At 40.3% G+C, this 12,515-nt stretch overlaps 1 protein-coding gene across 3 annotated transcripts in view; it reads left to right on the top strand.

Annotated features, from left to right (window-relative positions):
* Positions 1 to 12,515, top strand: part of sugct (succinyl-CoA:glutarate-CoA transferase) — a 146,611-nt gene that overhangs the window by 86,463 nt on the left and 47,633 nt on the right. The gene's annotated exons all lie outside the window — the stretch shown is intronic.

The following is a 12,515-nucleotide window of genomic DNA, read 5'->3' as shown; positions in this document are numbered from 1 at the left end:
CATGCTCCCTCCTACCCATAATCCCTTGCGGCAACGTCTGAAACAGCTGCGAAAGGTAAAAAAACATGGCGGATGACATCGGTAATGGCTGCTGAATCTGTTTAAAATGTCATTTGTGTGACCTTAGTTTGCTTAGATTTGTAGATTACAGATTAGAAAAAAACAATTTACTATCTGATTATGCCATTGTTGTAACCATTAATAGCGTCTGGTCTGATATATCTGCCGGCCGTAAAACTAAATTATACCGTTAGCCTGCTAGCTTACGTAAGCTAATTTAGTTTAACGTCAGGCCTTTGCTAACGTCATACCGTAGTGTTAACCAAAGATTCTAGAGTGCTACGCTCATTTTTAAAAGATGCATTTAATCCAAAGTCATGTCTAGTGAGACAGCTCTCTATGTAGGGAGGGAGGCAGTAGGCAGCTGTCTCCCGTTTCGAACACACCCGTTGTCTCAGGAGGGAGTTAATCTTATTTTATTTTATTTCCTGTTATATATGTATTGGGCAGAACTCCAATTATACAATCCATTGATGGTTAAAGTGTAATTGTGTTACATGTCATCAAATGAAAAGTTCTTCTCAGGTTCAACACTCAAACTGAAAGTTCAGAGATACAATTAGTATTTTAAAGGTTTTTAGAATGAAACTGTCTTTGTGGGAATAGAGGCTTGAAATGGTAACAATCGGAATGGTTTTAGGTGGATGAAGGAATGTCCTTAGGAGCTTGCTGCTGTGTGGAACAGTAGCTTTAGGGGTTTTGGTTTGGGTCCTGACAGGGTTACAGACAGGGGACAAGGGTAGGATAGGGGGGTGGGATACCTTTTTGGGGAAGGAGGGGATTTGTTTAGCTGACCTTGATTTAAATATGCTTATGTGATTCAGTGTTATAGCCACTTTTCTGTTCAGACTAATAGTAACCTAGCACTTGGCGGCTGGTGGGTGCAGTGCACACCCCCCAGCTCTTATTATCTTAATAGCAATCCTAATGACTTGTGACCTAACCGGGTCCTTTCCCATCTGAGGCATTTAAAGACAGGAGTAGGGTCATTCCACGTCAGTTCAACCAGGGCCCACGCACTTAGGTCTCAAAAAAATCTGAAAAAATTACCAGGTGTACCTATGTTACCCAGGAGACACACTGTAAAATTACTCTTATGTAAGATCAATACTTTCCAAGATACAGCCAGTTTTACAAGGGGAGGGGGGTGTGGATTTTGTCGAGCCTCTTTTTTTTGTCAAAGTTCACAAGCCCACAGTGCAAGAACTAAACCATGTAGGAGGCTCAAATTTTGCTTGGTGGTACATAAATAGGAATAGTATGTAGCAAAATCGTCACGTTTGGTCTGGATAATCCTGCATTGTCATAGCTGTCCCTCAAAGTTGATAGAAATTGTATTGGAGTTTTTGGCTGGGCTCTGTTTAAGCCTTCAGAAGACATATTTGTACTCAACATAGGCTCTTGATTTGTTTTCCTTACTGAGATAAGTAGAAACACTCTCACAAAAAGCAATGAACAGAAAATAAATCCCTTCAGGGTCTGAACAGCAGACCTCACAAGTCTGAAAAATCATTTTGGTTATCATTTTCAGAGCACCCAAACACCTTGTGGGGATATACAAAGATTTTTTAAATATGTTTTTCCTTATTCTCCATGATCCCTTCTTTTTGAAAACACCAATTTGACTTGTCTTATTAAAATCTTTCTTTTTTATTTTCCACCCTGAACATGGGCAAAATGTTCATCAATTGACATCAATATGGATAGCCCTGTTTCTCCTCTTTCATCTGATATGCTTGCCATATCTGTGCGATCACGGGTTCGCGAGTAATTCAAAAGAGAGTATTGGGTGCGCAGAAGTATAGACTGTAAATATGATGCAATTTGATTTAATTTCATGATTTTTTTACATTTTCATACTTGATCGTACAGACAAGTGCGTAGTCTCTTTGGAAAGCCCCACTTCTTCTCTGTCATGCAATAAAGGTTTTATCTCGTTGCGATGAACAGTCGCGGAGCAATGTAACAGAGAAGAAAGGGTGTGTTTTTTGACGCACTTTGCGTCAATCGGGTTCTAAGGGTTAAAGCTTATCTCAGAGGACAGATCATTTATTTCGCAGCCAACCGAGAAAAAATCAGGAAAGAACAGCAAACAGACCTTATAGAGCAGATTAAAGACTTGAATAGATGATATGCAACCAGTCCTGCTCCTGAACTGTACAGGGAACGCTTAAAACTGAAAACTGAATTTGATCTGCTTTCAACCCAAGAAACTGTACACCTTTTACAGAGGAATAGAAGTAACTTCTATGAACACGGAGAGAAGACATGGAAACTGCTGTCTAGCCAGCTTCGCGGGGCTAGAGCTAAACAGGTTATCAGTGGCTTGCGGCTTGATGATGGAGGAATAACTTGTGATCCTAATGAGATCAATTCTAAATTTAGAGAATTTTATTGCAATTTATACACTTCTGATTCTTCATTGAATAAAAAGGAAATGGACAGTTTCCTTTGTGGATTGAATGTTCCTGTTATATCATCAGACTATAAGACACGTCTTGAGGAACCTATTACACAGGGAGAAGTTATGGCAGCCATATTTTCAATGCAGTCTGGAAAATCCCCAGGTCCAGATGGGTTCCCTGTAGAATTCTACAAGAAATTTTCTATGCAGCTCTCTGGTCACCTAAGTTTGGTTCTCACAGAATCTCTTGAAAAGGGGACTCTTCCACCAACAATGAATCAGGCCTGCATTTCATTGTTGGCTAAAAGTGGGAAAGACCCATTAGACTGTACAGGCCTATCTCATTGCTAAACACTGATGTGAAAATTTTAGCAAAGGTGTTGGCTAGAAGACTTGAGGATGTCCTCCCTGCTGTGATATCTCCTGATCTGACCGGGTTTGTTAAAAACCGACATTTTTTTAACAAACCCGGATATTCTTTAATATCCGTCGTCTTTTCAATATTCTGTATACTCCTTCAAAATCTGTTTCAGTGTGTGTAGTTTCTATGGATGCAGAAAAGGCATTTGATAGGGAGGAGTGGGACTACTTATTTGCTGTTCTAGAGAAGTTTGGTTTTGGCAGTGTTTTCATTTCTTGGATAAGGCTGCTGTACAGCTCCCCTTCTGCGTCAGTCTTAACCAATAGTCAATACTCCAGTCCATTTAATCTACACCGTGGAACCCGACAGGGCTGTCCTCTGAGTCCTTTGCTTTTTGTCCTGGCCATTGAGCCACTCGCGATTGCCATGCGGGAATCCAGTCAGATCTCAGGCGTGCTGCGGGGAGGCACTGAACACAAGGTGTCGATGTACGCCGATGACCTTTTGCTGTATATTTCCAATCCAGATGTGTCGTTACCAGCTGTTCTGTCTTTGCTTAAGAAATGTAGTCAATTCTCTGGATATAAACTGAACTTGCACAAGAGCAAACTCATTCCTATTAATCATGAGGCATCACAGCTACACTTAAATATACCTTTTAAGATTGCTCAGAGTAGTTTTACATACCTTGGGATATCTGTTACACACTCTTTTAACCATCTCTTTAAGGCTAATTTTGTTAAACTGTTAGAGCAAATTAAACAAGACCTTTCTAAATGGTTGCCTCTTAATATGACTCTAATTGGCCGTATCAACTCAATTAAAATGAATGTTCTTCCCAAGTATTTGTATCTGTTCCAGTGCATACCAGTTCTTGTCCCTCTATCTTTTTTCAAATCTTTAGATTCTATCATCTCATCATATATTTGGAATGGCAAAAAACCTAGACTGCGTAAGGCTTTTCTCCAAAGGCCAAAGGCCCAGGGTGGCATGGCCCTACCCAATTTTAAATACTACTACTGGGCAGCTAACATACGATGTATGTTATACTGGTGGTGTTTTCATCTTAAGAATGACTGTCCATCCTGGGTCTCCATGGAATAGTGTCTGTAGGCAGATCTCTCTGTCAGGATTTTTGGGTGCTGCTCTGCCTGGGATTGGTCATAAGCCTACCAATAACCCAGTGGTGAACCATTCTCTTAGGGTGTGGGTTCAGTTCAGGAGGACGTTTGGCTTTCAGAGATCTTCTCTTTTAAGCCCCATAGCATTTAATCACTTTTTTGCACCATCAATGCAGGATAAAACTTTTCAAAACTGGCATGAAGTAGGACTACACTGTTTTCAGGACCTGTTTATAGAGAACACATTTGCCTCTTTTCAGCAGCTGTCAAAGCAGTTTGATCTGCCTACTACAATTTTTTTAGATTTCTTCAGGCGAGGCACTATGTACAGCGTCAGGTTCCAAATTTCCCGTCTTTACCACCTGTGAATCCTTTGGATGCGTTTCTCTCTCTTGATCCAATTTCAAAGGGTTCTGTCTCAAGGTTATATAACTTAATATCAGGCCTGGACTCCCCACCTTTAGTCACAATCCGGGCAGCCTGGGAGCAAGACTTAGGTTTAGACTTCTCAGACCATGTCTGGGAGGCTATTCTGAAACAGGTGCATGGATCTTCTATGTGTGCACGTCACTCCCTAATTCAGTTCAAGGTAGTACATCGTGTCCATCTGTCTAAAGTAAAACTTTCTAAATTATATCCAGATATTTCCCCAATATGTGACAAGTGCAAGAGCTCACATGGTTCCCTTATTCATATGTACTGGTCCTGCCCCACTCTAGAAGACTTTTGGCGTTCAGTTTTTGACACTCTAGAAATTAGGATTGAACCAGATTCTCTTGTGGCACTGTTTGGGGTTGCCCCAGAAGAGCTTCAGCTGCCTGTAGCAAAACGTAACACCCTTGCCTTCGCCTCTCTTCTAGCACGGCGCTCAATCTTATTGCAGTGGAAGGGGGCTGCTCCACCCAAACACACTCAATGGGTTAAAGATTTACTATCTTGTCTTTCACTAGAGAAAATTACTGTATGTATAGCCTCAGGGGAACAGGAAAGAAATGTGATAAAATTTGTGGCCCTTTTCTTGATAGAATTACAAACTCTGACAGTATAGTTGATGAATAATTGTTTGTGCTGGATGATTCTTTCTATTTGAATATGGTGGCTTCTCTGATATTGCACTGTATACACACAACACAAATATGATTATTTCCAATTTTGGTCAGTTTCATTATAATTATTATTATTATTTATTTATTTTTATTATTATTTATATTATTTTGTTTCCTTTTCTTTTCTCCCTTGTCAGTATGAGAATGTGGGAGGGGGGGAATAGGGGTGGGGGTTGGTGGCTGGTGGGCTGGAAGATTGTGTCGAACTCTTTATGTCTTGTTTGTTATGAAAAAGTTAATAAAAAGACCTATGAAAGAAATTGCATCATATTTACAGTCTATACTTCTCTGCGTTCACCTGCGCACCCATTACTCTCGTTTGAATTACTCGCGGACCTCTGATCGGATAGATATGCCATGCATGTCAGATGAAAGAGATCGGGGACAGGTGAACAGACAAAAAGGAGTAAGTTGCCCAAATAAGGTTATGGCCGTGGCACCAAGGGGGGTATTCCAGAAAGGAGGTTTAACAAACACTGAGATAAAACTTAACCTCTGGGTTGTCTGAACCTGTGGCGACTAAACCCGAGCTGTCGGTTCCAAAACACCGGTTACCAGTTAGTTCAATCAACCCTGTGTTAGATAACCTAGAGTTGTGCACGTTCACAGCGAACTTATAAAGGCATCATCTATTGAGATTCGAAACCATGAGTGAAACCGCCGAAACGAAGAGCACCGTATTTTTCAGAGGCGGAGTAGCAAGTTCTCCTCGAGGCTTACGAGGAGGAGAGAACTGTAATAACAAAAAAGAGCAATACTTCTGCCAAGGAACGAGACCTTGCTTGGCAGAGAATAGCCTAACTGACCGTGTAAATGCATACGTTTAGGATAGCCTAATGTCAAAAGCACAATTAAATAATTCAGTGGACATTACGTATTGTATTGACTGCTTTGAATGATGCTTTCTTAAACTAGCCTACCTTGTCACAGATTGAGTGGGCCATAGACTCCTTGAGAATCCCAAATTTTCTATTTTAACGCGGGTTCTGCAGCTGTGGGCCAAGTTAAAACATTGCGCTCCAGCATCGGAAGGGTCTATCGGAAGCCTATCCTCTATCCCCAAGTAGCATACCCATCAAGTTCTCCTGTAATTGCACATATAACATTAAGTTACAGCCTACACATTAATTAGCCTGCAGTGGATCTGATAATATTCTAGTAAGGTGTAGGCCTGCCCTAACGCACCCTGTTGAAATGTGTCGCTCAAATTAGATTCCCGGTAGGCCTACATCATTCCTGGCATTGTGTAGGCCTACTGGGCCTGCCATTTCGCCTCCATGTTTGTGATAAGATGTGAAGCATCATCACATATCATCTGGCAATTATTAAAATAAAAATGCGTTTTAAACACCAACACCATTAAGAGAGCATCCAAAAATAGAAGTGGCCTATGACTTATCCCAGTGGTCCCCAAACTACGGCCCGCCACCTCATTTTAGGTGGCCCCCCAAAACATGTCCGTGGGATATAGGATCCGGCCCGCACGGGAGTACGACATCGTCAAACTATAACCTCCGTAATTTCCCCCATTCATTCTCTATGGCGGGTCTTAACAGTACACATGTAATACTCTTTTTGTCCACTGGTGGTTGTTTTGGCGCTGTTTCGCGTTTGCCATCGAAAACGGAATGAAATGTATAGTAGGCCTACCTGCAAACAATGTAAGAGGCCTCTGCTGACTGCATCAGTGCTCAAAGTATTCTAAACATTTATCAATTAATTGTTAATAACTAACTAACTTCTATTCAAGTCATAATTCTGGAACTTTCTGGTATAATTATTTATATTTTTTATTCACTCGTTCAAATGTTCATACAGAGTTCACAAAGTTCTCATCAGGTGAGTGAAAGTTAGAATGGTGGTCATTTCAGATGTTTCTGCCACCACTTCATAAAACTCATAGTTTGAGAACTTTAAATTATTTGTAGGATATTGCTTGTTCACAACTTGAGCTGTGTATGCAAAGTTCAGAGTTCAAAATATACTTTTGGGACTCCCTGCTTATAGTTTTGAGAATGCTATTATTAGTATTATTTCATTTGAGCTACATTTTACACTGATATGGCATGATGGCAATATAAACACAGATAACAATGGTATTAAATTGCAATAGCCTATAGATTAAATGTAATGGAATATTCAACTAAGGTAGACTGCCTTTGTTCACAGCGCTAAGCTATTTATGGTTACTGATATACTCTGAGTCTCTGGCCCTCTCTTAGAGCCAGGCATTGAGCTGGCCCTCGGAAGAAAAAGTTTGGGGACCACTGACTTATCCATTCGACCTTAAGGACATTCTGAAAAAGCCAAAGCCCGTTAATTGACGCTCACCAGCTAAGACAGCCTATCGTCGGTGCACATTTGGAAAACTTAATAAGTGATGCTGACCTGCCAGTTGGTGAAACTACACTTTAATGATCCTCGTGATAAAGTTGCGCAGGAACTGCTTTAGCGCAAGGCAAACTTTACGCACCGACCGACAGCTTGCCGATATGCTCTGCGTCTCCAACACTACAAAAACTCCCAGTCGGAGAGCGTGTGTAGCCTATTAAAAAACAATTTTATCCCAAATGCCATCAGCGTTCTTAACCAAACTTAGTGACAACACGCATACTCGGCTGAGCTGTTATGTAGTCTATATTTAAACTTTATTTATTATTTATTCATTTTCTATATGTTTCCCTTTTTTGTACTGTACTTGTTAATTATATCTTCAATGTGTCTGAGATGTTGTTTGTCCATCTGTCTGGTGAGCCAAAGACAAATGTCCACTATGGTGTAGGCTAGCTAGCCTACGTTAAAGATTTATTTTATTCTATTCTAATCCACCATGCGTAATTTAGGGATGGAGAATGCTTTTCAAGTAGCCTATATTTAGGATTCAGCTGAAAAACTCTAGTGCTCTTGAAAAACTCGTTTGGAAAAGAATGGATAGGCTATCATGTGATGTCGTGGTCTTATCGCCCTCTCAAGGTGAATTGCACGGATGAATATTACATGATTTTGTGCTTCTTTGTCAATCGGACCTTCGTCAAAATGAAACGCCATTGTGTGGCAAGTGTAAAAATAGCGGCCTGGTTGAACATGCACTGACATAACCGAACATAATTGAACATAACCTGAACCAAACCTACCCCCTACCAGGTTAAGTTCAGAGCCTATGTTACCATAGTTACTTACATAGCCTGATAAATGTTGAGCTTTCTGGAACTGAAATCCCAGGTTTACCGTTTACTCTGGGTTTACATACCCAGTTAAGTTCAGAGCCTATGTTACCATAGTTACTTACATAGCCTGATCATATTTGAGCGTTCTGAAACTGAAATCCCAGGTTTACCGCTAACTCTGGATTAACATACTCAGTTAAGCCAGTATACCTGCTTTCTGGAATACCCCCCAGGCAAATGACAGCACATGGCTAGATCAACAAAACAAAACAAAGAACTGTCATCACATTGACAGATAGGGGGAGACAAAACTAAAGTCCAGGTGAGGATCTTGACACCTCTGTTTAGGCTACCTGCACAAAACCCACCCAAGCACCATAACCCTTGCTTTTTCTTGTTAGGAAAATGGTGAACGTGATGTACTGACAGGCTGGAATTAGTGCAACCACCACAAACACAATGATTAACCATTATGACATTACAAAAAATCGACAAACTCCAACTCTCATCACTGCTCAGAGTAATATCTACACCCACAATGACAGCAGAGCTCAAGCGCCAATTTAAGATGTTTATCTTTTTTAGAGGGGGTGGTGTTTTTAAGTGTAGCTGGACTAAGTAGATTCTTAACGTTAGCTTTACTGAACTCAACTTGTGTTTTTTCTGGATCTGCGTCCGCACTTGCTGTAAGTTTTATAATAATTGTATGGGAGTCTCGTGTTGTTAAGGGATTTGTTTATGTAGTTGTCATAGTTACAAGTTGGTAAACTAGTTATTAGCCGTAGTGGGTAGTGGTAGTTGATTTTGTTTTCATTACGGCTGTCTGTTTAATTGCGCTTAGACTGGCCTTGGTGTCGTGAGTTTTTAGCGGGGTGGTTTTCCGCGTGATCAATTAGGACTAGCATTTAAAGTGTTTATTGTGCTGGAGCGTCAGCGGAGGCGTCAGCGCTCGTGTGCAGCCGTCCTCGTGTGAAGACGAATCGAGTCTACCTGCGACGAGTCCACCGAGCAAGGACACAAGCAAGGCACCTCTCAGATAAGTTTCACTCTTGTCTCACCTTGTTTTGTTAGCTGACAATCCTTCTAATAATGTGCCTTCAACATATCCCTGTATCCGGTCAGGTTAATAAGCGCACTGGTGTTGAAAGGCAACAATCAGAAAACTTTTTTCTACTTTCAAATCTCTTCTCAATCCTCCACCACCACCATCAACTACTTCACTGTCAGCAGATGACTTTGCAACATTTTTTACTGAAAAAGTTGCTAAAATAAGTGCTCAGTTTGATGCTCCTATAAGGAGGCCTTTGCCTTGTGTTAGTATGACCGCATCATTTGACTTTCTCTCCTCTTGAAGAGGAGGCAGTCTCTCAATTGCTTCAGCGATGTCGTCCAACAACATGCCCATTCGATCCTGTCCCGTCCACTCTTCTACAGTCTATCTCACCCGCTGTTCTACCAGCAATCACACATGTATTTAATGCTTCACTCAGTTCTGGAATAGTTCCTTATTCTTTTAAACAGGCTAGGGTTACACCTCTGCTAAAGAAAAGTACACTTAATCCAACTGAGGTGAAGAACTACATACCTGTCTCCCTTCTTCCTTTCTTGTCAAAGGTTTTGGAGAAAGTGGTCTTTCTTCATCAGAATAATCTACTAGACCCTATGCAGTCTGGTTTCAAGAGTGGTCATTCTACTGAAACTGCTCTTCTGTCTGTGACTGAAGCATTGAGAGTAGCTAAGTCCTCTGCTCAGTCATCAGTATTAATTCTACTAGATTTATCTGCAGCCTTTGATACTGTTAACCATGACATTCTCCTATCTATACTATCTGAACTGGGAATTTCTGGAAAAGCTCTTGACTGGTTTGAATCTTACCTTAAAGGGCGTTCTTTCAACGTGTCTTGGCAGGGACAGCTATCTAAGTCTCATGACCTCACCACAGGTGTGCCTCAGGGATCAGTATTAGGACCCTTGCTTTTCTCTATTTACACCACTTCCTTAGGTGATACCATTCGCTCCCATGGATTTGACTATCACTGTTATGCAGACGACACTCAACTTTACCTGTCTTTCCCACCTGATGACTCTAGTGTTTCCCACCGGATTTCTGCATGCCTTAAGGATATTTCAGCCTGGATGAAAGATCGGCACTTTCAGCTTAATCTCTCAAAAACAGAGTTTTTGGTGTTTCCAGCTAAAACAGCTATTCCCCAACAGATTAACATCCAGCTTGACTCAACTTCACTGACCCCAACTAGATCGGCACGAAACTTGGGCGTTGTAATTGATGACCGACTTAACTTCTCTGAGCATATAGCTTCTATTGCAAAATCATGTCGGTTTATGCTTTACAACATTAGGAAGATCAGACCTTATCTGACACAAGATTCCACACAACTTCTTGTTCAGACCATGGTCATCTCTAAGCTGGACTATTGTAATTCACTATTAGCTGGCTTACCCGCTTGCGTAACAAGATCATTACAGCTGATTCAGAATGCTGGAGCACGCCTGGTCTTCAATCAGCCAAAGAGGACACATGTAACTCCTCTCCTAGTTACTCTCCATTGGCTCCCTATAGTAGCCAGAATTAAATTTAAATCTCTCACTTTGGCATATAGGACACTAACTAGATCTGCTCCTAGTTATTTTAATTCAATAATCAAGCCTTACATCCCCAACCGCCCACTGCGGTCTTCTGGTGAGCGCATGTTGTGTCGACCAGTCATGAAAACTGGGTCTAATTCCAGACTCTTTTCTTCAGTGGTTCCATGTTGGTGGAATGAATTGCCCAGTGCTCTCCGTTCCTGTGGTAGTTTTGGGTCGTTTAAGAGGGGTCTAAAGACATTCCTATTCAACATTTACTTAGTTGCTTAAGCGCTTATGTGTTATGGTTTGTATAATGTTGTTTTATTTTAATTGGGCTGTTTAATTAATTTGACATTATTGTTTATTATTGATATTCTCCTTAATGTAGTCTTAGCATGTCATTGTTTTTATATTATTGATTGAATGGACATTATTGTTTATTATTCCCTTTCCCCTTTTTTTTCCATTGCTTTTTTATTAGGCTATTGATTGAATTGATATTATTGTGTACTATAACTATTCTCCTTACTATATTTGACCTACATTCTAATCTGTTCCCTGTTCAATTTTAAATATTATTATGTTGTTTTGTATTTATGTGTCGCTTTGGACAAAGGCGTCTGCTAAATCCATAACCATAACCATAACCATAACCATAACCATCTTCTCCTACATAATATGACACAATTGTGGGCGGGAGAGGCATTTAGATCGGAGCCTGCTTAATATGTGTACACTTTCTTCTGAATTACTGTCCATAGGTTTTGTGAAACATATTCATTTGTACATATGTACGATTTTGCAAAATCAATGTATAAACCTCAGTTAATAGTTGGGAATTTAAAGTATATTTCAATCAGGTAAAATATTGTGAATTTCCAATTTATTATTTTGGCTACTTTCTTCTCCAATGCTGTCAATATTGAGCTTGTAAATAAACATATTTTGTTATTGCCATTGGTGGCATTTGGTCAGTGCTGGTCTTGGGAGACAGGATACCCACCTACCTTTAATCAGTTGCACACCTTGCCTCAAAACAAAATAATTATATGGGGCGTGGCACCACGAAATGAGTCCAGTTTGACATAATAAAAAAATGGGTTTATTGGATATTCATAATCCACAGACCTTAGGGTTTAAAACAAGGGGTCATTTGTTCAATTCTGTTTAGCCAACCCAGAGATATTGGCCAACATGTGAAGGCTATCCTCATCTCAGCAAAAAACAAGTTTTGAGAAAATCTCTTGGCAAAAATAGAAAATTTCTTCAGAATAATTACGAGTGGATAGCCTATTCATGATGACTTCTTGAAGAGGCCAAATGCCAAAACACGAAGTTATCAGACCAAAGAAAACAGAAACTTTCCTGTTCTCATGTACAAGCGTCTGAACGAGGAAGAAAAATGTCAACTTTATCAAAACTTTAATGCACAGCCTACACATTTGGCCTTCAAAATCATATTTCTAGGTCATTTTGCAGTAAGATATGTCAATGACTGATCGATAAGAGGTTAAGGAATGTGCTCGTGGTGAAATTAGAAAATACATATTTTAGTAATTTTTCGACCCTCTGAAATAAATATCTGCAACACTGGACTCATTTGGTCATGGCACGCCCCATATGTGAGCCTCATTCTATTCAAAATAAACATGAATGAGCAACTCATGAACGTGTTAATCAGCTAGATTAAGGACTAGCATTACACAC

Source organism: Alosa pseudoharengus, unplaced genomic scaffold (assembly GCF_046254945.1).
Source record: "Alosa pseudoharengus isolate Yale_2024_CS ecotype anadromous, Long Island Sound unplaced genomic scaffold, YU_APseudo_1.1 YU_APseudo_1.1_scf_18, whole genome shotgun sequence".
NCBI lineage: Eukaryota > Metazoa > Chordata > Actinopteri > Clupeiformes > Clupeidae > Alosa > Alosa pseudoharengus.
Note: the sequence above shows the minus strand (reverse complement) of the source record. Positions and strands in the feature narration are given on the sequence as shown.